A 24,394-nucleotide genomic window follows, 5' to 3' on the forward strand; every position below is an offset into this window, starting at 1 on the left:
TGATGTCAACAGCGTCCAGCCCTGCTTCTATATGGCTCTCCTGGGAATGCCTTCCCACCACACAGCTGAGCTGCTGGCCAGACCTGCCATGCTCCCAGCTCCTTGGGCAAGGGCTCCTATTGCTTCAGCTCCCAAGCAGTGGGTGGTGGCTGGGGCTCTCAGCTAGCCTCCAGGGCTGGTTTTCCCATCAGGTCCCACAGATGGTGCCACCATGTCACCTCTCAGCACAGCCTCACATCCAGAGATCCATAGTGCACAGCCTGGAAGGAAGCTGCCATGCACCCCTTCCTGGGAATGGTCACATTCACATCCCACAACTTCCTGGGAAGCTGGGAGCTGCTAGGTGCAGGTCATGGCTGTGGCAGCAATGGCAGATCCACAGGACTGGGCTCCCAGAAGTGGGGCTGTAATGGTGGCACCTTAACAAGAGCCTGTGCCAGTGGTGAGAGGGACTCACCAGCTGCCTGAGACCTCATACGCTCGTGTCATGCCAGAGCAGTGCCCCATCAGCCTGGAGAGGAGGGTATGGCTGAGTTCCCCACCTCTCTGTTGCCTGCCCTGCTCCGTTCTGTCTCACTGGGTCCTTTTCTTGCATTATTTATTGATGAGGAAGCAATTAATTTTGGCTTCTGTTCTATATTTGCAGGAGAAAGGCCGTTCTGACCTTCTGACCCTCCCCCCAGTGCCTCTCCCTTCTGCTGACCCCACAGTTGTGCTGGGAGCATTTTGGCCCAGCAGCCTGGAGCCTGTGGGACGCAGCTCTGCAGCTGGATGGGATGGTCCTCTCCACCCAGCCTCTCCTAGCTGCTTGCTCTGTGCCTGGCCAGCCTGGAATGAGGCAGCCAGACTGTCCCCAGAGGGGTGTCACCGGGAGAAAGGAGTGTGGATGGTCAGAGATCACCTCCTCATGCTATTGTCTTCACAGTAGGTGCCTCCTGTGGCTCCTCCCTGTGTGACCCCCAGTCTGTGTCCATCCCACACCAGGTCCTGCTGTTCTGCAGCCCAATATGGACCAGGACTCCCATCCAAGCGTGGAGCAGGGCTGGGGTGGGACACAGCACCCTCTGCCCTCCCTGCAGACTTCCACCCTGGACCTTTCCCATTCCTTCTCCGATGTTTCTTACCATCTCCTGGAAGAGATGTGGATACACCTACATCACCAGGGTTCTACCTGCTGAGACGTCTCCAATTCCTATCCTGTTTCAGGCTTCACCACCCCATGTTCCTCTCCAGAGCCCTCTGCCTCTTCCCCCCGACCTGCTCGCCCCCTCCCCAGCTCTCTGTCCCTGGATCCAAGGGGTCAGGATGGCAAGGGTGGCAGGACAGTCCGTGCCATGTCCCCAGGCTGGTGGGCAGAGCTCCCCTGGCCCGGGCTGGCTGCAGCCCCATGCTGCTCCCAGCTGCGAGTGCTCAGAGCCAGGGAGGGGAGCAGGGAGAGGGTTTTCCAGCCCACAAAAGCAGATGTTGCTAATTGAGCCTTTGAGCTGCATGCCAAGCCGTGGCATGGAGGCTCTGCCCGGGCTTCAGAACCACTGCCAGGTCGCTGGCTTTGAAGACGGTGGGGGTGGGAGAGGGGGCTGGCGAGGGGGGCGGTGCGTGCACATCGGATCGGGCACAGAGCCCGAGGCGGGGCTGGTGGACCCGGGTCTCGGCTGGGGACGGGAAACTCCATCCTGCTGGTGGAGCAAAGGAGCCCTGGAAGGAGGGTCCTCCCACCTGCGCCTCAGTCAGGGCTGGGCCAGGACAGGGGAAATGCCCCAGGGAAGGTGGGACCTCCAGGCACTGGTCTCCTCATTGCCCGTGTTTCCTGTGATGGTGAGGGATGAGGAAACCCTCGCTGACAATGGCAGGTCCTGGAGCTGCCTGGGAAGAAGAGAGAATCCAAACACATGACTTGATCCAAGCATCCCCCCCATCAGCCTGGATGCTTGCCAGCAGGCACAGCCCCTGACCAGCTGCCTTGCTGAGCTCAGACCCAAACCTTGCTCCTCACACCTTCCTGTCTCCCTGTCCCCACTTGGGTAGGGCCTGGGTTTCTATCACCCAACTCCAGCCATGGAGCTGCCTGTTGCTGCTTTTGGTCCCTGCCTGTCCCAGCCAGGTGAGCTGAGCCACAGGGTGGCCTGGGTGCAGCCTCACTGTAACAGTGGATGTCACCAGATCCTCACTGACACACTGGGCCAGGTCCTGCATTTGTCTGCAAGAAGCCACAGCATCTCCCTGCTCACTCTGGGTGCACAGAATCATCAAATGGGTTTGGGTGGAAATGACCTTTATCATCATCAAGTCCAACCGTTACCCCAGCCCTGCCAAGGCCACCCCTGCCCCATGTCCCTCAGCATCACATCTCCAGGGCTTTGAAGTCCCTCCAGGGATGGGGACTCCACCCCTGCCCTGGGCAGCCTGGGCCAGGGCCTGACAACCCTTTTGGGGAAGAGATTTCTCCCAATATCCAACCTCAACCTCCCCTGGCAACAACCTGAGGACGTTTCCTCTTGTCCTTTCACTTGTTCTTTGGGAGAAGAGACCGACCTTCCTTCACTCCAACCTCCTCTCAGGCAGCTGCAGAGCCAGCAGGTCTCCCCTCACCTCCTTGTCTCCAGGCTGGACACCCCCAGCTCCCTCAGCTGCTCCTCACAAGTTCTCCAGCCCCTTCTCCTTGTGCTCCAGCCCCTTCCCCAGCTCCGTGGCCCTTCTCCGGACACGCTCCAGCCCCTCCATGTCCTTCTTGTGGCGAGGGACCCAGAACTGGCCCCAGGATTCAAGGTGCAGCCTCAGCAGTGCCCAGCGCAGGGGGATGATCCCTGCCCTGCTCCTCAGCCCGTGCATCCAGCCTGTCCCGATCCCGCTGCAGATCCTTCCTTCCCCCAGGCAGACCCGCGCTCCCACCCCCCTGGGTGCCTCCTCCGAGCTGCCTGGGGCTGCCCCCGCGCCCCTCGCCCAGCCTGAGGTCCCAGCGTTGCGGGGAGGGGGCAGCGGGAGCCGTGGCTGCGGCTCTGCTGCCCCCCCGCGGGGCTGAGGCACCGCTCGGCACCCGCAGCGCAGGCTTCGCACACGCGTGTGCACCTCTGCTGCACGCGTGTGCACCTCTGCTGCACGCGTGTGCCAGCGGCCCTGCCTGCCTCCGGGTGCGCGCCGGCCGTGCGGGGCTGTGCGCCGCACCCGGGCCACGCACGCTCCTCGCACACGCGTGTGCCTCCTTGGGGCACGTGTGTGCATCCTTCAGGCAGGCGTGGGCACCCCTCAGGCACGCGTGTGCCAGCAGCCGTGCGTGCCTCCTGCTGTGCACTGCGTGTGCACGGCCGTGCACACTCCTCGCACACACACGTGCACACTCCTTGCACACACACGTGCACACTCCTTGCACACACACGTGCACACTCCTTGCACGCACACGTGCCTGCAGCCGTGCAGGACCTCTGGCATGCACTGTGTGTGTGCCAGGCTGTGCCCCATGACTGGGCCACACGTGCTCCTCACACACGTGTGAACACACGTGTGCACCCCCGTCTCCTGCGCCCAGCCCCTCCGCCGGTGCACACTCACCAACACACCCAGGAATGCTGCCTCCTGCAGTTTGCCCAGGGCTTGCTGCTGGGTGCCTGGGCTGTCCATCCTCTGCCCAGGGCCAGAGGGGTCACCCCATTCCATAGTGTCTTTTTTGGCTCAAGTTTAATAACTTGGGGGTTGGACTAGATGATCTTTCAAGGTCCCTTCCAACCCCTAAAGATTCTGTGAAGATTCTGTGAAAAGACCAGGGAAATTGTCCCGAGGGAAAGCTAGAACCAAGACTTTCCTGCAGGTCAGGAGGGCTTCATGTGGAGCAGGGCTGAAGGATGGAGGAGGCTCCGAGCAGGGAGGGAAAGAGGTTGAGAAGAGATGGGAATGCAAGGGGGAAGGGAGGGCAGGAGAAAAGCAGCCTCACCTCCAGGAGAGCCCCCAGGGTGGCCCAGCCCCTCCACCTGGGATTAACCCCCACCAGACACAGGAGCAACTCGCCCTTCCCAGCCAGCCAAGCCCTGGGCTGGCATTCCCACTAAAACCATCAACCCCTGCTGAAACTCACAGCCATCACCCCGGGACAACAGGGAAGGACTCAATGTGATGGGACAGCAAGGGCAGCACAGGTGCACCAGGACCAGGGCCCCCCAGAACAGCCCAGGACACCCTGGCCCCACTGCTGGGCAGGGCAGTGAGGGGCCTGGGGCTCATCCTCACCCTCATGGCTTGGGGCTGGTTGTCACTCTGCTTGGTGGTGGCAGAGCCTCCCTCATGCCCACAGCCCCAGTGGGGGCCGGGCAGGGGTCACCTCGATGAGGCTGGAGCACGGGTAAGGACAATGGGAGAGCAAAGCCCTGCCAGGGAACACGAGGGCAGCTGCTTCCCAAGGACAGACAAACTAAGAATCAAGGGTGACCCCAGCACAGGCAGTGCCCTCACCCACAGGGTGACACTCCTCAGGGCAGGCAGAATCATGCTCTGGTAACACAGCTCATCCCACCAGCAGTCCTGGCCAGGACAAGCACTGAGCCAGGTCCAGGGTCCATCCTGGCAGGAGCTAAGGGACTTGGGGCTGGTGGCACAGCTCCATCACGTCTCCAAAGCCCCCAGGAGCAAAGCCAGAACTGGAGACAAGACACAATGGGCACCTACCACCACAGAGATGATTTACTTGCAAGACTAAGGTCCATGCTGGAGGCTGGGACAGAGCTGGGCCTTCCCACTCCAAGGTGAGAAGGGGGTTGAGGGCTCCAACCTGAGCTTAAGTAGAGCCATGAGGAGCTGCAGGTGAGGGTGTTCAGGACCTCAAGGCTCCACAGTGCTTCAGGACCTGACAGTCTGTCCCCACCCTCTCCACTCCCCCCTCTCCCAGCACTCTTCTCCTTTCCCCACCTGTGAGCTCACGCTGGTTCTCCAGGCACCGTGTGGTGCCCACCCATCCGTGGCGCTGGAAAAAAAGCAAACAAAAGCCCTCCCCCTAAACTGGGAGACAAAGATAAATTGGACGTCAAAAAAAACCTGGAGGCTGAAAAAAGTAGGAGGGCAAGAAAAAGAGGGAGAGTGAAGAAAAAAAAACAAAGGAAGTGGTGGCCAATCAAACCCAGTGGTGGCCAAAAAAGTTGGAGGCTGAGAAAATTGTTAAGAGGTCTGGGGCAGAAAGAGTCTGATGAAGCGTGGAGGTCAAAGAGAAGTGGGAGGAGAGGGTAAAAGCCGAGAGTGAAAAGGGGTGGGAGGTGGGTCTTGGTGGGGCGGGGCTGCCTCTTTGCCCTGCCCTGCCCGCCCGTGTCCCCACGCACCGTGTCGTGGAGCCCGCCGTGCGCTAGAGGACACCCGAGCTCTATGCAAGGAAACCCTGCTCTGCCTGTAACACCCTGCCCCGCAACACCCCGTCCCGCAACCCCCTGCCCTGCAACACCCTGCCCCGCAACACCCCGTCCCGCAACCCCCTGCCCTGCAACACCCAGTCCCACAACACCCTGCCCTGCAACCCCCTGCCCTGCAACCCCCTGCCCCGCAACCCCCTGCCCTGCAACCCCCTGTCCCGCAACACCCTGCCTGCAACCCCCTGCCCTGCAACCTCCTGCCCCGCAACACCCCGCCCTGCAACCCCCTGCCCTGCAACCCCCTGCCCCGCAACCCCCTGCCCCGCAACCCCCTGCCCCACAACACCCCGTCCCACAACACCCTGCCCCACAACGCCCTGCAACACCCTGCCCTGCAACCCCCTGTCCCGCAACCCCCTGCCCCGCAACCCCCTGTCCTGCAACCCCCTGCCCCGCAACACCCTGCCCTGCAACACTCTGCCCTGCCTGCGAGTGCTCTGTAGCCCCCCAACCCCTGCCCCCGAGCACCCTGCAGCTCCGAGCATCCATCCCTGCCACCCCGAGCATCCATCCCTGCCATCCCGAGCATCCATCCCTGCCACCCCGAGCATCCATCCCTGCCTCCCCCACACCCCCCGCCCGTCCAGCCCAGCTTCCCGCAGCACTCGCAGCTCTCCCGGACCTGGCAGCTGACGGGCTGGGTGCTGCTCCCCAAAACCCTCCTGAGCAATCATGACAAAGGTGAAATCGAGGGGGACGTGGAGTTTCTGCTTGAACGTGGGGTCTGGAGATCCTTGTGCTTTATTTAAATCCGGAAACCAGGAGCGTTACTTCGGAGGCAGCAGCTGTGAAGGGTCCCACTCACTGCTCTGCCCCAGAGCTGATGGGGTTGCATGGGAAATATGGGAAATATTCCCTTTCTCCCCAGTTTCAGGTCAGACAGGGTGGGGAGCTCGGAGTGCTGGGGAGCTGCAGCAGACCCAGCTGCCAGGACCTGCTGCTGGCATTCAAATTAAGGAAGAAGGAAAGGATATGGGAAATCCCAGGTGTGGTGGGGTGGCCGGCAAGCAGCCTGCACTGGGGGTCACCCCAGCCTCCCCCTGCTGAGCTGCAGCCTGTGGCCACGTACATGGCTCCCAGCTCTGCTGCCCAGATCCCAACCGGAAAGTGCTTCCTGATGTTTAACCTCCCCTTCACCCCGTCCTCCACGTGGACATGGACACTGTGTCCTCTAGCATCAGCACGAGCCCGTCCTCTTCACACACACCTGCCACGTCCTCTGTCCTCTGCTGCTCTTGTCCCCCAGGCTGGCTGGGGAACAAGCTCCCTTGCTCTGCTCACACTGACCTCCTGGGCATCTCCTTCCAGGGGGATCTGCTCATCCACTCCTTCCTGCAAGGAACCAGCCAAGGCCGGACCCACTGGGCTGGCCCTTCTTTGGGATGGCTGGGACACGCCATCCTGCAGAGCCCATCCCCACACTCAGGCCAGCAGCCTTCACCCGTGGCATAGTGTGGAAAGCTGGGTGTTCCCAGTCCTACCCACCCTGGGGGCTCAGGACTCCCGGGGGGTCCAGTCCAAGGCCACTTTTTCCAGCCACTGCTGACAAGGCCATGGGCAGCATGTCCTTGCTGGGTCAGTGTGGGGACCATCTTGGGGTGGGCAAGGCTGGGGGGGCTGGGGTGCACAGATGCTGCTTGGGGGGAGCAGAGCAGCTGTGTTTACTTTCCATCTGCTGGAGGGAACAACAGGGGATTATTTTTTTTTCCTCTTTACATTTCTTTTTTTTTTTTTTTTAGGCTTTGTGTGTCCTTCACCAGGCAGAAACCATCATGTAAACATCCTGCTGCTGGGCCAGGAGGAGACAGCCCAGGGATGGAGGAGGTGTCCAGCCTCCTGCCCTGCAGGGCTGCCCTTCTTGCACCCCCACACCTACTCCCACACAGGGCCAGGCAGCACAGGAGGGTGCTGGTGTCCCCCCCCCCCCAGTCAGTGTAGTCCCTGTGGCCAGTGAAGGGTGTTCAGGTGACCAGGAAAGCACAACTTACCAAAGCAGCAGCCCTCAGCATCCCTGCTGGTCCTGAGCACCCTGCCAGCCCCAAGCACAGCATCCAACAGCCAAATATCCCAAAAGGATGGAAGAGGGGCTGCCCGGGCTGGCTGAAGGGAGAGGAGATGCTGTCAGGGTGGTTTTGGGGGAAGAGAGAGGGAGGTGTCCTGGGAACAGCGGGTTGGGATGCCAGGCAGCAGCTCTGCATCACCTCCTGCTGCTGCTGAGGAAAGGGACACAGGGAGACACAGGGGACATGGGGCAGGTGGCTGTGGAAGAATGTAGTGAGTCTAAAGATTTCTGAGCCCTGGTGCTGTGGTGCAGGAGGCAAGGGGAAGGTCCTGAGCACACATCATCACCACTGCCCAGGCTTAATCAGCAGGTTTGTTCTGAGTTGTGGGCAGCCTGATTAATCCAGCCTGTCTCTGCTGGGATGCTGATTTCAGAGCCTGCTGCTGAGAGCAAATTTCTGGCTATTATGCAGAGAAAATTGTTCAGGTTCTGGCTGAATTATTGGTGTCCAGGGAAACGGAGAGATGGCTTGGTGGGACCAATGTTAATGGTTGTCGTGGTGCCAGTGCTCCTTTGTGGGTGTCAGAAGTGCTCAGGGGGTCTGGGACAAACCCTAAGGCTCAGAGGCACACTGGGAGAAATGGGACCAAATGCTGGCCCATAGCATCATCAAAACGCACACCAAACCAAACCAGCACACAGGCTGAGAATTGGGGTGTTCAGCCTGGAGAAGAGAAGGCTCCAGGGAGACCTGAGAGCACCTTCCAGTGCCTGAAGGGGCTCCAGGAAAGCTGGGGAGGGGCTTGGGACAAGGGCTTGTAGCTACAGGACAGGGGTAAAGTTTTCAAAGTGTTGGGGTAGATCTAGAATGTGTATGAGGAGGAAATTCTTTGCTGTGAGGGTGGTGAGACCCTGGCCCAGGTTGCCCAGAGAAGCTGTGGCTGCCCCATCCCTGGCAGTGTTGAAGGGCAGGTTGGATGGGGCTTGGAGCAGCCTGGGCTGGTGGGAGGTGTCCCTGCCCATGCAGGGGGTTGCACAAGATGATGTTTAAGGTCCCTTCCAACCCAAACCCTTCTATGATCTCCGGCGAGGAGGAAAGGAAGCATCTGACTCTGACGGAAACATTACCCTCCCGACCCCAGCACTCGGCCAAGTGTTGACTCATGGAACATCCCCCCCTCCTTGGCCAGGGAGGGCAGAAAGCCGGGCCGGGTGCTGCTGCAGCCCCGCAGGGGGCCGGGCAGGCCGGGCCGGGGCTTTGCTGCCTTCGGTGCCCCAGAGCCCGGCCGGGCTCCTCGGCTTTGCTTTGTTTACTCTGCAACTTCAGCGATGGCTGGAGTTTGTTAAGGGGTCAGGCTGATTGGGTTGTTTTCCTGTACTTTACAATTTCCTATGTGGTGCTTTAATAGACGTGAGGGCGCCTGCAGCTACAGAGAGGCACTTTATTTTATTTTAGAAATGGAGGTGAGTAAAGAAATAAATGCACCCAGGCCCTGCCTCCCCCTCCCCGGCTGCCCTGCTCACTCACTATCTCTCCACAGTCCTTCATCAGCTTCCTCTGGCTTGGGGGAACCCTGTTTAAACCAACTGCTATATATTTTTAACGAGGACTGTTAATTAGCCCTGGCCCCAGCCTACTGCACATGGCTTCCTTGAAGCAAGGCTGGGGCTCTTCAGAGCAGCCCGGAGGCTCCGTGGTGGCTCCTTCCTTGGTGCAAACACCAAGATCCAAACAAGCACCGAGCAAGTGGCTTTAAATTCCTTAGAGGATGCTCCTCTGGGAAGGGATTTGCTGGGATGGGACAGAGGAGCCCAAAAGGTATGGGGAGGACCCTGGCATGATGCTGTTGCACCCCCAGGGCGTGCCGTGCTCTCCCCTCTGCCACTGCGTGTTTACCCTGGGACAGCAGCCACCTGGCAGATCCAGCCCTGTGCCCGTGGGTCCTGTCCTGCTGCCCTCCCCCAGGGTGAAGCCACTGCTGGGTCTGCAGCACCAGCACCTCCTGAGACCTGGTGGTGCTGCTGTGTTGGATGGACTTGTCAAGCCAAAGGAAAACCATCTCTGGTCCAAAGCGTGGCGATGAGCAGGAGGGAGAGGGATCCTGGGGAGCTGCACACCCCACCTCACCTCACCTTCTGCCACTGCTCTGCTCCACCACTTCTCCCCCAGCCCTGTGTGTGACCAGGGGGGGCAGGTTCCCCATCACTGCTGGGGTGATGTGTCCCCAAGGCACAGCGGGTGCCAGCGTGGTCGGTGGCACCACTGCACCCCCTGGCATCCTGCTCCCAACCCAGGGACTGGCCCTTGTTTTTGTGCAAACACTGGGGCTGGCGTGCTGATAAGGTGCCAGCAGTGCCTTTCTCTGGGCCTTTCCCTTCTCTCCCAGGCCCTGAGGACAAACATTCCTGGCATATTTGTCATGTTCTGCTCAATACAGCATCCTTCAGAAAAAGAAAAAAAAAAATCAAATAAAAGAAAATCCGGTTCTTCCACTGCTCCCTTCAGCCTTCTTCTACACTCAAGCTTTTTACTTCCAGCTTTGAATAACACTCTTTTTTGGGAGGCCTGAAAAGCTACAGCCTTCACACAGGGGGTGCAGGGGGCACGGGGGAAGCCCTGGCTGCTGTCCCCCCTCCTGGCACTCACAGGGACCCTGCTGCCATCCAGCCCTGCACCCACAGCAATCCTACTGCCTGCTGGCCATGGTGGGCAGGTGCCCATGGGGCTTGCAGGTGGCAGAGACACGGGAAAGGTGACACCAGGTGGCCTTAAACTAGACCTGGGGAGCAGCAGGTGATAAATAAAGGGGTTTCACGTATGAGTTTTTATTTGGGTTAGCCAAAGGGCACCTGGATCCCAAGGATGCCCCATCACCCCTGGTGCCCGGAGTGCCAAGCCCACCCTGCTGGGCTGGGGAGGTGGCACTGGACATGTCACCCTGTGGCTGAGCACTTGCAGGTGGTGTGTGGTGGTCTCACCCTCACCTTACCCCCTTGCCTTTTCACTTTCCCAACCCATTCCTCTCCCCCTCACCCTTGCCTGCCGCCCTCCTTTTGTGCCCTGAAACCAAACCACCAACGCTGGGTTTTGAGGCTGGGGCTTTGGCAGCAGGTGAGCTCCCATGGCTCGAGGTGTGAGCAAGGGGCCCCTCCACATCCCATGAGACAAGGCCATTCTGGCAGCCCGTTGCCCTGCAGCCCGTGCAGGCAGCCCGGCACTCCCTGGCGCTGCCTGTGCCGCGGCTTCCCAGGAACTGGGGCTCCCCCCTTGCCTTTCAAAGGACACCTGGGTACGGGGGCGAGCACCGCCCGGCTTCAGAGAGCAACCCGAGCTTGGGAAAAAGCCTGGGAGGCTCTTCCCCAGCTGTTTGCCTCCCCGAGACTCGTGGCTTTGACCACGCCGCTGGCACGCTGCCCCCCGCCACGCTCGGTACCACCTCTGAGGCCGACGTGCACAAGCCCAGGCACTGCTGGCAGCTGCCAGAGGGGCAGGGTGGGCTGGGGGTGCTGGTACCTGGGCTCTGCCGTGGCTGCCCCCCATGCTCGGGGGGCTGGGAAGGGGCAACGGGCTGAGGTGGGCGAGGGGGGCAGCCGGGCAGAGGTGTGGGGGGAGCCCCAAGCCCCCTCTGCAGCTGCCATGTGCTGCTGGGCCCTGGGGACGTTCAGTTCTTTCCCATTCCTTCCCCCTCCCCCCCCCGCCCCCCCCCCCCGCCCCCCCCACCCTCAGGAAAGTGATGTTTTTGGAGAAGAATGAAAGGGAAGCAGGGGAACGCTTGCTGCGCTAATTCTGTCAGGGAGCCAAGAAATATGAAGCGCCCCTTTGTTTTTTTGGAGCAATTATCCTCCACGATTTGCCTTTTTGTATCTCCGTGCGTGTAAAACCAGCCATTATATCCTCCCTTATCTGCAGGGAGCACGCTGCCTCCCTGCCGGGTCCCCCTGCACTCCCACCCTTCTCCTCTCACCCACCTCCCAGGGCTGCAAGCCAGAAAGGTGCAGAGCATCCCTAAACCTGGTCCTGAGCACAGGCATCTCCTCACGGCAGCTTCTCACCTGGGTGTTGTGGCTGTTTGCTGCACCCTGCTGCACCCCCCCTCCCCCCCCCACCAGCTCCCTTGCCCCAACCTAAACCCAAAGTGACCCATCGAGTAACTTGGAGCAGCCTTTGGTCTCTACCAGCGTGTGGCTCCACCAGCCTTTCCACCAAACGGTCGGTTCCCCCACTCCTTCCTGGCACCCCCAAACCTGCTCTGCAGCCAGGGAGGGTGCAGGGGGCTCTGCCACCCCCAGCTCTGAGCAGCCCAGGGCCAGGGGAGCTGGGGACACACACCCTGTCCTTGGCCAGGGCTGCCCTGCCTGCCCTCTGCCCTCTCTGCTCTCCAGGGAGTTCCCCACCCCGGGTTTTATGGCTGGCTGAGCACACGGAGCTGCCGCAGGCTCCACCCGCTGAGCCCAGCGCTGTCCCCTTGTCCCCCTCCTGCATCCCCTCTGCACCCACTTTCCTGCAGACTGGCTCTGCAACGTGCATGGTCAGGTCCTGGCAGCAACACCTCCCAGGCAATTTTGCCTTCCAGGGCTTCATTTCATGGGGAAATTCCCGGCTTCCCTGCACGCTGGGATAACTCCACGGCTGAGTTTGCGTGTGTGTCCCGGACTCTTGCAGGGGTGGCAGGAACGGGGCGGGCAGTGAATCTGCAATGGTCTGAGAGCATCCCACTCCTTCAGCCACCTTCACACCAGCCACTTCTGCACCCCCTGCCGAGCCAAGGGCTCCACGAGACCCTGCCAGCAGATTTTATGAGGGGCTTTTCTTTAAGATGCACATCAGATCTCCTGCTTGTAACTGTGGAGCTCGGCACGTTGCAGGTACAGGCTGGGCTGAGGGGCCAGCCCTGGCTGGTGGTGCAGGTCGGGGGTCCCCACCAGCATCAAATGTGGTGCTGGAAGTAGCTGCCAGATCAAAACATGCTTCACATCCGACCTTCTCCCATGGAAGGGGGACTGAGCCCTCCAGGTGCACAGAGATGGCAACGACCCCAAGCGCTCCGTGCGTCCCTGTGCCGAGCACAGCCACGGGGTTTCAGCTGGGAAAGGCGGGACGGGATAAACAAGGATACACTCCTTGGCATTCCCGGCTCTGGGGAGCATCGCAGCACCCCCTCCTGCATCCCTCCTCCAGCTGCAGCTGCCTCCGGTTCGCAGCGGGGCCGGTAAACACCGCAGCTCCGTGTCTGTAAACAGGCTGGGGCTAAACAGGACGTGAGCAACCGCATCCGTCCCCCTGCTGGGACACGGTGCTTCCCGGGGGGAATGGGGAGTCGGGATGGGTGCCAGAGGGGCTGGGGGTGCTGAGCCCCTGCTGGGTGGCGGGGCAGAGCACCCAGTGTCCTGCTCCTGCAACCCTGCACCCACCGAGTCCTTCCCCCAGCAGGATGCTCCGTGGTCACTGCACAGGCAGCCAGGACAGCTTGTCTCCGTTTTCTCACGAGGACAGGCTGGAAAGCAGCAGCTGCAAAAGCTGCTCATGAAAAGAACAAAAAAAAAAAAAAAAAAAAAAAAGGAACCTCTGGCTTAAACTGGATTTTCATATCTGTCAGAAGGTGCTTTGTACAGGCTTGGAGCTGGTGATCTCGTGCTGATGGGAGCTGCTCTGATTCTGGGGGAATTCTGTGGCAATTCTACAGTAATTTTTGTCCCAGGGAAAACAGGCAACTGGCTAAACACTGAGGGGCAAACCCTGGACCTTGCTCTCAGGCTGCCTGGAGGAAGCAGTGAAACCCATTTCATATTGTGATGGCTGGGAAGAGGCAAAGAACCTGCCCGAGGGCTCATGCAAAGCCTGGACACCAACTGGCTTGGCTGCTCAATGAGCTTCCTGGGTGATAAGGACATGAGCAGAGCTTGGGTGTCCAAGCTGTGGATGGGGGGACAGCAGCCCTGGGGAGTCTGGGTGCTGGTGGCTAGGGCTGCACCCTCACCTGAACAAGGAAACTCATTTTCTTATCAGAAACCACCTGGCAAAGCCCCAAGTGCTGGTGAACTCTTTGAGATCAAATAAAGGGGCTGAGAGCTCCAAGAGCTGAGGGTCTCCTGGCAGAGGCAGTGGGGGGACAATCCAGCAGCTCTGGTTTCAGCCATTCCTTGGGAACATCTCTGCCTGAAGGTTTTAATGGCAAACACAAATGTGTGTGACTAGGTGTAAGCCAAGGAGCCTGTGCCAGGTCTTGCTACCTACTTAATACCTGGGGCCTGTTCAATTATGACGACTCCCTCCTGGGTAATGAATATTTTTAGCACTCTGCTATAGTGATTTTAGTGCCTGGAGAGGCTGGTTCCTGGCCGGCCTCAGAAGGCAGTGCTGGGGCTGCTTATGTTATTCCAAGGATGTCTTCCCCTATACAGATCCCGAGGGACCTAGAGAATATCCTGATTTTTTTATGTATATAGTTTTTTTTTCTCCCCCTTAATTTTCTCTGATGTAAGAGGAAATCAATCTGCTGGTTTGGAAGCGGGGAAACGGCCGGTCCCCTCGCTGCCTCGGCACGGGGCTCAGAGCTTGGACAAAGGGCAGATCTGTCCCTCCTCGCCCCCTCTGGAGCCTGGGGCCGAGGAAAAGGTCCGTGCTGAGAGCAGAAAGGGGGGTTTGCCCCTACCCTTTGGTCTGTGCGAGGGGCTCCATCTGGAAGCACTAAGGCCGGAGGGGAAACCGAGTTTCTAATATTGTGTTTGGCCGCAATCTTGTTGTAGCGACTGCTGTTAATGCAAATCCCGTGTTGATTTTCTCCAGCTCACTCAGCTTGGTCCTGCAAAAAGCAGGATTTCTCTCCAGCTGGAGCCAGGAGCCAGGGTGGAGGAGGAGGAAGAGGAGGAGGAGGAGAAGGAGGAGGAGGAGGGGAACAGCCAGGCAGGAGCGAGGGCATCAGGGCATCGAAGCCGCCCCCGGTTTCACCCCTGTGCTGCTCCAGGCAGGCTCGGGGGGAGCCCAGTGTTTGCTGGGCTGGGGAAAGCAGATTGCCCAAACTGCTGGCAGTCGCTGCATCCAGGGAATCAACACCCACCCTGCACCCCAAGAAAGAGAGAGGATGGCCTGAGCTGCAGGCTGCACCCGAGGAAGGTTTTCTGAGATGCATCCCACCTGGTGGGCACCGCTGCCCTCAGAGGGTCCGGCTGTGTTTATCATCCTTGGAGGAGTTTTTTGTTCTTGCAGGATTAAGTGGAAATACAGGACCTCTAATCCCTGGGAAGAGGTGCTGGCAGCTCTGGGTGGAGAGACACCTCTGACCATCTAGGGCTAGGGGAAAGCATTGCTGATAACTTGAGGATGCTTTTGGGTGGGACTGAGTGTCCATCCGGACCATGCCGGCAGCCCTGAGGTCACCTGTCACCTTGGTCTGAGCTCTGGAGAGCTTCAACCAGGAATGAAAATAACACCCCTGACGTGGGGAGTGAGCCCTGGCACCTCTCTCTGGCCATGGCCTGGAGCTGCTGGTGGTGGGTGAGGGTTTTCCTGCCCTCAAAGGGACCCGTCGCTGCCCCCAGCCCCCCCTCCCTGCACTGAGGGTAGGGGCAGGGTCAGCAGGTGACAATTTGAGCAAAAACTGATCCCTTTCCAGGTCCTTGAAGTCATTCTGCTTTTGTAATGTGCTAATTCCTGGGCCCGGAGAGTAATTGATTCCAGATCCTAGAACGGTTTTTGCAGGAGGGCAACTGGTCCTGGCAGCAATTCCCACCTCCGGTGCGAGCAGCGTGGGGAACTGGGAGCTGTGGTGGGATCATGGCATGAATCGTGCTGCAGAGGGATGGGAACAGGGAGGGCATTGGATCCTGCTTCAGGAAGAAGGAGGGCAGCAGGGAGGGCATCAACTCCCCTTGCCACTGCCCCGCTGGTCCAGCAGACCTGGGGTGGCCATGGGTGGCCATGGTGTGTGTCTCACTGCTCCATCTGCCCCCCCACTGATCTGCCCACCCTTCCTGCCTGCTGCACATGTCCCCTGCCTCAGGGGACATCTGCTCCTGCTTTTCTCTTCCCCCCAGCTCTCCAGGCCAGAGGTGCAGCTTCAATCTTTCCGTGAGTTCAGGAAGGTCAAAGACTTTTTCCAGTGTTTCCCATCAGGCTGTGTCTTCCTCAGATTGCATCAAGGAGATCCTGCATCATCTGCCACGTCCAAGCCTGTGGTTAGCTCATTCCTTGGCCAGGATGTTCTCATCCCAGTGGGATTTATTCACCCATCTGCTCTTCCCACAGATCTCAGGGAGCTGCCTCCGGATCTGCCCTCCTGGAAACCCCCAACCAGAGCACCTGTGCTGTGTGTGTGGGAAAGCTCCCCCATCCCCTGCCCACATGGCAGTGCCAGAGGGGTCTCAACACCCCTAATCCCCAGCTCTGCCCCCCCAGGGCTGGGCTGTGAAGCCAGTGAGGTGCACAGGCCTGCTTGTCCCCCTGCATGGACTGCAGCTCATCCCCTGCACATCCCTGGGAATGACCCACCCCCAGGGACGGCCCATGCCCCATGCAGGGGTGCAGGGACAAATGGCCACAGCTGGGAAAAGGGGGATGGGACCCAGGGTGTGACAAAACCCACGCCTGCAGCCCCTGGGTGGCTGCTGAACACCACCATGTCACTCCTGAACCTTCCCTCCGTGCCACCTGGCTGCAGGGACAGGCCTTTTGTCAGCTCCAAAGAGCCAGGGGACACGGTCTGGCCGTTTTCCTGGCTCCAAGAGGAGGAAGAGGTGGGTGCAGCTCTGTTATGCTCTCAGCACCCACTGTGTACCCTCCAGCAAGGCCATGAGCACCCGCTGTGCATCCTCCCTGCATCCTCCCCAGATGTGACCTGCCCCCCTGTGCTGTCCAGGGCTGGCGTGGGGGGAGCACAGGCTGGGGGGGGCAGCCAGACTCGCATTGCTGGGAGCCTGAGGGGAGCCTCTCTGCTGCCAGGAGCTTTGCTGGTGGAGGCTGCACTCGAGCGGAGTCAGCTGACGTTTATTTTTTTCCCCTCTAATAAAAAACTAATAAAGGAGAAAATGAAAAAGTAATTTTCTGGAATTCGCCCGTGTCTGCCCCGTTTCCTCTGTCCCGCCCGCAGGGGTGCGGATGTGCCGGCGTGTGAGACACAGGTCACTGCCAGTGGGTGCAGCAGAGCAGGGCACTGCCTCCCTTTTTCTCTTTTCCCTTCCCCTTCCCATTCTCCCTTCTCCTTCCCCTTTTTCCTTTTCCTTTCCCTTTCCCCTTCCCCTTTTCTCTTTCCCCTTCCCTTTCTTCTTTTCCTGTTCCCTTCCCCTTCTTTTCCCTTCCCCTTTTTCCTTTTCCTTTCCCTTTCCCCTTCCCCTTTTCCCTTTCCCCTTCCCTTTCCTCTTTTCCTGTTCCCTTCCCTTTCTTTTCCCTTCCCCTTTTTCCTTTTCCTTTCCCTTTCCCCTTCCCCTTTTCCCTTTCCCCTTCCCTTTCCTCTTTTCCTGTTCCCTTCCCTTTCTTTTCCCTTCCCCTTTTTCCTTTTCCTTTCCCTTTCCCCTTCCCCTTTTCCCTTTCCCCTTCCCTTTCCTCTTTTCCTGTTCCCTTCCCCTTCTTTTCCCTTCCCCTTTTTCCTTTTCCTTTCCCTTTCCCCTTCCCCTTCCTCTTTTCCTGTTCCCTTCCCCTTCTTTTCCCTTCCCCTTTTTCCTTTCCCTTTCCCTTTCCCCTTCCCTTCCTCTTTTCCTGTTCCCTTCCCCTTCTTTTCCCTTCCCCTTTTTCCTTTCCCTTTCCCTTTCCCCTTTTCCCTTTCCCCTTCCCCTTCCCTCTTTTCCCTTTCCCCTTCCCCTTCCCTTTCCTCTTTTCCTGTTCCCTTCCCCTTCTTTTCCCTTCCCCTTTTTCCTTTCCCTTTCCCTTTCCCCTTTTCCCTTTCCCCTTCCCCTTCCCTTTCCTCTTTTCCTGTTCCCCTTCTTTTACCTTCCCCTTTTTCCTTTTCCTTCCCATTTTCTGGTCCCTTCATTTTCCCTTCCGTTTCTTTTTCCTTCCCCTTTTCCTTTTCCCTTTCCCCTTCCCTCTTGTCCTTTCCCTTTCCCCCTCCCCTTCCATTTTCCCCTCCCTCTTTTCCCTTTCCCTTCCCTCTGCTCAGCTCCCCCCTGCTCCCAAGGGATGGGTCCCTGTCCCACCTGCAGACCCCCTGTCACCCTCTCCAACCCCTCCTCCCCTCACCCAGCCCTTCCCAGGGGACAAGCCTCCTTGGTGCCTCCCTTCTTGTTGTTTTGGGCTTTCTCTCTCCCTAGGAAAACCGCCCGGGTGTAAATCTCCGCAGAGGGCCCATCCTGCGTTATTTATGCTCACAGCAGGACTCTTCACGCTCTTTTATCCCGACTCTTTAATACGAACCAGAGATTTTTTTTGGCTTTCAAAAACTCCGCCGTGTTCCCGCTCCCTCCCCCGCCCAGCCCCGCTCCTTGGAAGTTCAGATAAGGGGAAGATTTATATGGGTGAGGAGGGAGGTGGTGAGCAGGGGGTTAAGAGAGAGTCACTTTTGGGGGTTCTTTGAAGATAAATTTAACTTGTTCTTATCTGGGCTTCGTGCACTCAAGAAAATGTGAAGGCAGGGGAGGGCGGGCGGGCTGGGGAAGGTGGGGGCTGGTTTTAATCTTTAGCCTGTTCCATTTTGGGTTCATTAGAGTGACATTCATCACTCCAGGTAAATAACCCAGGTCCTTTCTGTTTCCCTGTGTGGCTGCTGGCAAGATAAAGGTGGGCTCGGTGGCCCTGGGGGGGCTAATGGGGTGATGCTGGAGGGGCTGTGATGCAGGATGAGCTTTGAGTTCACATCTCACTGATGAGGCGATGGTGGGTGGGGACGGGGTGTTTCCAGTCCTGTAGGGCACTCATTGAACACCCCCCCACGTCCCCTGACTGCAGCCAGGGGCACGGCCCTGGCCCCATAGCAGGGGTTAATGAGGGCTGGGCTCATTAGTGACCCAGGTGCTGGCCCAGGCGCCAGGGGCTGTTAAGGTGCTGGCAGCAGGGGTGACACGGGAGGTGTGGGGGGACCCCCTTGGAGGGAAGGGGGGGGGTTACAGACCCGCTTGCTGAGGGTTTTCCACTTGCCTTCTCCAAAGCTGTGGGGGTCTCTGCCAGGACCTGGTGGCATCACCTAGTGCAGAAGTTCCCCAGCACCTTGTGGGGTGAGCTGAGCAGCCCTGGGTGATCCCTGGGGTGATCCCTGAGGTGACAGCTGGGGTCATACCCAGCGTGAGCCATCGACACCACCTGGGCAGAGGCTGCAAACACTTTCTTTGTGTTTTGGTTTTGGTGGGTTTGGTTTTGCTGCTTTTTTCTTTCTTTCTTTTTTTTTTTTTTTTTTTTTCCCCTGCAGCTTCTTGTGGTGGAAAATTTCTGCCCAGAAGGTTGAAGGTTTTAGCAAAGGATAGCCATGTGTGAGCAAGGAAGGTACAAGGAAAAGAGGGTGTAGGGATGGGAAACCTTTATCTCCTCGCTGCCTGGCCTCTCAGAAAAGACAGGCACTGTTGGCTTTGCTCTGGTCCCTTCAGGTTACACCCCTGCCCAGGAGCCTGCCAGGCACCTCAGGACCATCCTGAGCCCAGGGCTATGGGATCCTGGGGCCCCAGCCTGGGCAGACCCTCCCACCAGGCATGGTGGGTGTCTGGGGCAGCTGCGTGTCACTACAAAGGCCCCTTCCCCTGGCTGGCAGGACAGTTTGGTGCCTGACCCCTGACCCCAGGCTCAGCAGGTATTAACGATCCCTCCATGCCCATCTCCAGGAATTCCTTGCCTTTGGGGAGGTGATGAGCACCCCCACACTGGCAGCCCAGGGGCGGGCACTCCACACACCCCTGAACCCAGGGCTGTCTCTCATCTCTGGTCTCCATCACTGATTTATGTCCCTGAGCTCTGGCTGCCAGGGCTGCTTAAATTCATGGCCAGAGGGAGGGCAGGTCCCTTCAGCCCAACCATATATCTGCCTGGGGTTGTCTCAGAATTCAGCCCCACTATCGTGGCTCTAAAAAGGGACAAGCATGGTGGTGGCTTGTGTCCTCTCCTGCCAGGGTCCCTCTCACTGTCCCCACGCACTCCAGATTTGTCCCCTCCCTCCCTGACCAGGTCATTGGTTTTCAACCTAGCGCAGGGGTGTGGGGCACAGATTTTGGGGCAGGAGCACGTGGTTCTGCATGGGGGCACTGGGAGGGAAAGGGTCCCAACAGCGCTGGGGCTGGGCCAGGGGTCTGGTGGCTTTGCTTCTCAACAGGGTTTTCTACAGCGTCTTCATGGCCCCTTTGGCACAACAGCCCTCTAGAATCACAGAATCCTTGAATCATTCTGGTTGGAAAAGACTTTTCAAGTCATCAAGCCCAACTGTTACCCCAGCCCTGCCAAGGCCACCACTGCCCCATGTCCCTCAGCACCACATCTCCAGGGCTTTGAAATCCTTTCAGGGATGAGGACTCCACCCCTGCCCTGGCAGCCTGGGCCAGGGCCTGAAAACGATGCTCCAACCAGCAACAAGTGGTTAAAACCAGCCACAAGTGTTTAAAACATACATAGAGAGGACAAATGGTGAAAAGAGAAGCCGAGGTAGAAAGGGATGAAACAAATGCCTTTCCTAAGGCCATCCCAGCAGGTCTAGATGGCAAATCGGTATCTTATCCACAGAGCAATGATTTTTTCCATGTGCTCTGTGCTCTCCCCATGCACAGGCCTGGGTGGGAAGCACACAGGAAACCATTTCCTCTCCTTCTCACTCCCCCTCAAAGGTAAATGCTTCGCGGAGCAGCAGCGATTCATCAGGACGAGGACCTGTATTTATGTTTCAATCAACTGGAAATGAGTAAGTACCTGGGTAACAGGAGTGGGTAGTTTGCATCTGGCTGTTGAAAGGTCGGGGACCCTGGGGGTCTCTTCCCTTCTCCTGATGGATTGAGGCTACGTGTTCAGCTGCTGCCCAGTGGCAGCCCCTCTCCACCTGGGAAGGAGATGGAGGCACCTTCCTGGAGATGGAGCATCACCGAGTGCGTGCAAAGAGATAGACAGGAGTCCCCCCACTGTTGCTCCCAGCACCCCCTCTTTATGGCAGCAAGTGCCCTTAGGAGTCAGATTTCTGGTGAGGCAGGAAAAGGGCTGTGTCCCTACCTTCAGGTGCTCACTGGTGTCCTGGTTTTCCACATCCTTGCTGCGGTGCTGGAGGCTGCGTGAGCCCCCCTGGGGGCTGCAGGTCCTGGTGCTGAAGGATGGGATCCTCTGTGGAAGGGGGTCCCACTCACCAGCATCCTCCAGGATGGTATCCTGGTATCCCCATGCTCTAACTTGGAGGAGACACGACCATCCCAGTGCACACAGTTGCCCCAGGTGGGGTCTTGGCAGTGGGTTTTGGCGGGGCAGGATGCAGGCGGGAATGCTGAGAGCCACAACACTTTGGGAAAGGCAGAGTCCTTGAGAGCCAGAGCAGAGGACACAGGAAACACCAGCCTGGCCAGAGAGCAGAGATGGGATGTGAGCAGTAAAAGGGAAAGGCAAGGCAGAGGGCAGGAGCCCCCAGGGATGTGAGATAAAAAGGCTCTTTTCAGCCTCGTTGCCTGAAGGCGAGAAAACAGGAGCAGAAAATGCAGTGGGTCAGGTGCAAGATGTGGCTCAGGAGGGATGCAGTGAGTCTGAGGCAAGGGCAAGGAACCAAGTCCTCCAGCACTTCAGAGGCAGGAGGGCTGCAAGGGAACCGGGGCATCTGGGAGAAACCCACGGGCAGTAAAAGCAAAATGAAGGAGGGAAGGACGGGGTGGAGGAGAGAGGGGGTTTCTCTGCAGCAGGGTCTGCCCGAGCCAAGGGATGTGCCAACCCACCCATGGGCAGGGCAGAGAGGGCTCCCCGAAACACCAGCACTTCAGAGAGCACCAAGGCTGGCTGGCCTCCTCCAAAAGTCCAAGAGGATGAAGCAACTCAGCTGCTTGTCTGCATAGATCGGGCTGGGAACTGGCCAAGGAAAAAGAATTTATTTCTATTAAAAATGCTGATTCATCAGCTTTGTCAGGAAAAGATCAGCACTGCTGCTTTTTTTTCCTCATTGCAACCCCCCCCCCATTTCCAAATTACTCAATGTTTAGCACTTTTCTGTTACAAAACCTCTAAAATGATAGGAAAACGTCTTTAAAAATAAATGACTGATATGTCTGCAACAAAAGCTCATGAAAATATACGGGGAGCACTTTTTTATTGTCCTGAGCTCTTCTTGGCAATTATTTTCCCTTCCCTTGCTCCTTTTTTTTTTGAGGGGGGAGGGGGGATGGGATATCCTTGTTGCCCAAGACAGCTGGACTTGGATTGAGAAGTGCAAAGAGGGGAAGCTCTGCTGAAACAGCAGGAGCCAAGCACAGTGAGGAAGGTGAGGAAGGCACTGGTGAAAGATGAATGTTGGCCTGTCAAGTTGGGTGGATGGAGCCACAAGCTGGTAATTTCAGGCACCACTTGACTACTTTCAAGACAACATTGAAAGCCATTTGATAGCTTGCTCCTTTCTGAGCAGGATTACAAAATCTTTGAGGCGTTACTAGGTGCTAAAGTCACAATGAATAATGTTTTAATTAAGCTTGTGGTCCCTAAAAAAAAAATACCTCAGTGAAAGGCTGGAGAGAGTTCTGCACGTGAAGTGTCTCCCATACAAAGAGGGATGCTGTGTGAAACCAATAATGGGTCTAGCAGAAGTTCTCTCTGTTGGATATAGAGTGAGAAAAGATGGCTTAATTGCTAATCCAGAGAAATTTGGAGGGATAGATGACATGTCCCCTCCCCAGCATGAAGTGGATCTGCAGAGGATTCTCGGGAAGATTAATCATGGGACACATGCATTATAAACATAGAGATTAACCCCAAGACTTGAGGCACTTTGCAAAGCTCCTCTGGAAAAGGGATTTTTAGGGAAAGGGGGGAAGCTGAAAGAGGCACTTGAGCAGCTCCCAGCAGTGGTTGCTCCTGGGTGACCACGCAGGTGGCTGGCCTGAAGGAAGGGTGACAGTGGCATTTCCCAGCTGCTGCTGCACAAGCCTGAGCTGGGAGCACCACGCTGTGCTGTGCTGTGCTCCAGGGCAGCACCACCACCAGTGAGAGCACTTGGGGCATCTGGTGAGCTGGAGGCAGAGCAACCCGTGGCATTTTGGTGTCCCCTACCAATCCCAGCCCTCAATCTCAGCAGGCCCACAGGAATGGGGGAGCAGAGCAGGGCGAGCAGCTTCCCTCCTCCACGGGTGGTCTGTGCCCCAGCTCCCAGCCCACCTACCTGGGTAATCAGCCCCTCTGGAGAGCTCTGGGTGCCTGGCAGCACCTGCAAGCTGGGGAGGCAGAATGGGGACCACCAGTCCAACCTGTGGCCAGGCACTGATGCTGGGGGCAGGACCCTGCCTTGTCCCCACACGGGCTCAGTGGCCAAGCCTGGATGTTGCAGCAGAGCCAGGGGCTTATTTTCCCACCCTTGGAGCTGCCAGTGGGGGCCAGGAAAGCTCCAGGTGCCCTGAACCATTTTGGGAAGCTCTAGTGCAACCCCAGCTGGGAGGGGAGAGCCAGGCCCTGAGAGGATGAGCCAGGCTGGGGAGGGACAGGACCATGAGAGGAGCAGTGTGTGTGGTGGGGACATATGATGTAGGGCAACCATCCAGCCTTCCTGTGCCACTGCTGATGGTGGGGAGACCCCAGGGCAGGGGGGACCCTGATGGCAGGGGGACCACACGGCTGCAAAGCCAATCCAACACGTGCCCTCAGTGAGTTTGGCTTGTATTAGAAATAGTGTGACCAGCAGAAGTCAAGAGGTGGTTTTCCCCCTGTGCTCAGCACTGGTGAGGCCACACCTGGAGTGTTGTGTCCAGTTTTGGGCACCTCAATTCCAGAGAGATCTCGAGGTGCTGAAGCGAGGACAGAGGAGGCAACGGAGCTGGTGAAGGGCCCAGAGAATCAATCAGATGAAGAAGGCTTGAAGGAGCTGGGGATGTTTAGTCTGAGGTAGAGGAGGCTGAGGGGAGACCTCATCAGTCTCTGCAACTACCTGAAAGGTCATTGTAGAGAGGTTGGTGCTGGTCTCTTCTCACAGGTGATTAGTGACAGAGCAAGAGGGAAGGGCTTCAAGCTGCACCAGGGCAGGGTCAGACTGGACATGAGGAACAATTTATTCACAGCAAGAGTGGTCAGACACTGGAACAGGCTGCCCAGGGAGGTGGTGGAGTCACCATCCCTGGGTGTGTTGAAGGGTGGTTTGGATGTGGTGTTGGTGGATGTGGTTTAGGGGAGAACTTTGTAGAGCAGGGATGATGGTTGGACTGGGTGATCCCAAGGGGCTTCTCCAGCCTGAGCAGTTCTATGATTCTATGATTGTATTCCAGGAGTGGGGACGTGGCCAGGGCATCCATGGCTGGGCCCCAGGAATGGTGCTGGGCTTGCCTGGGACTGGATTTATTTTGGTGCAGGGCTGTGGGACATGGGCACGAGCAGACTTTGCTCCTGAGCTGGTGGATGCAGCTGGGGAGGACGCGGCTCCTCCTGTCCTGCAGCTCCTGGGATTCCAGGGCCCTGGAAAAATGCCCTGGTGCTGATCCCATTGCAATGGAGCTGGGATGCTGCCACGGCCCTCGTTCTGCCCAGCACATGAAGCATGAAGCCAGGATCCAGCCCCTCCAGGGCAGCAGATGAGCTTGGCTCGGGGGTGTGCAGGAACCCCTCGTGCCATGGCACAGCAGGAGAAGGTGGCCAGGACAGGAGCTGATTGAAGGGGGGTGGGATCCCCCCACATTTCAGCAGCTCTGGGCGCAGACAGCCCCTGCAGCGACATGCACTGACCCAGGGAGGCCAAGCCAGGGCTGGGAGGAGCAGGCAGAGGTCTGGATCAAAGGTAGGTCACTCGTAAACACATCCAAAGCCACCCCAGCATCTGCTGGGTAATGTCTTTCACGTGGCCCAGAAGTGGGGGAGGTTCAAAGGGGGAGCGAGGGCTCCACGTGCGAGGGGTGCTGGGGGGGCTGGGGTGGCCAGGGTGGGAGGTCACAGCATCTGGATGGGAAA

This window comes from Apus apus, chromosome 12 (genome assembly GCF_020740795.1).
Source record: "Apus apus isolate bApuApu2 chromosome 12, bApuApu2.pri.cur, whole genome shotgun sequence".
NCBI classification, from domain to species: Eukaryota; Metazoa; Chordata; class Aves; order Apodiformes; family Apodidae; genus Apus; species Apus apus.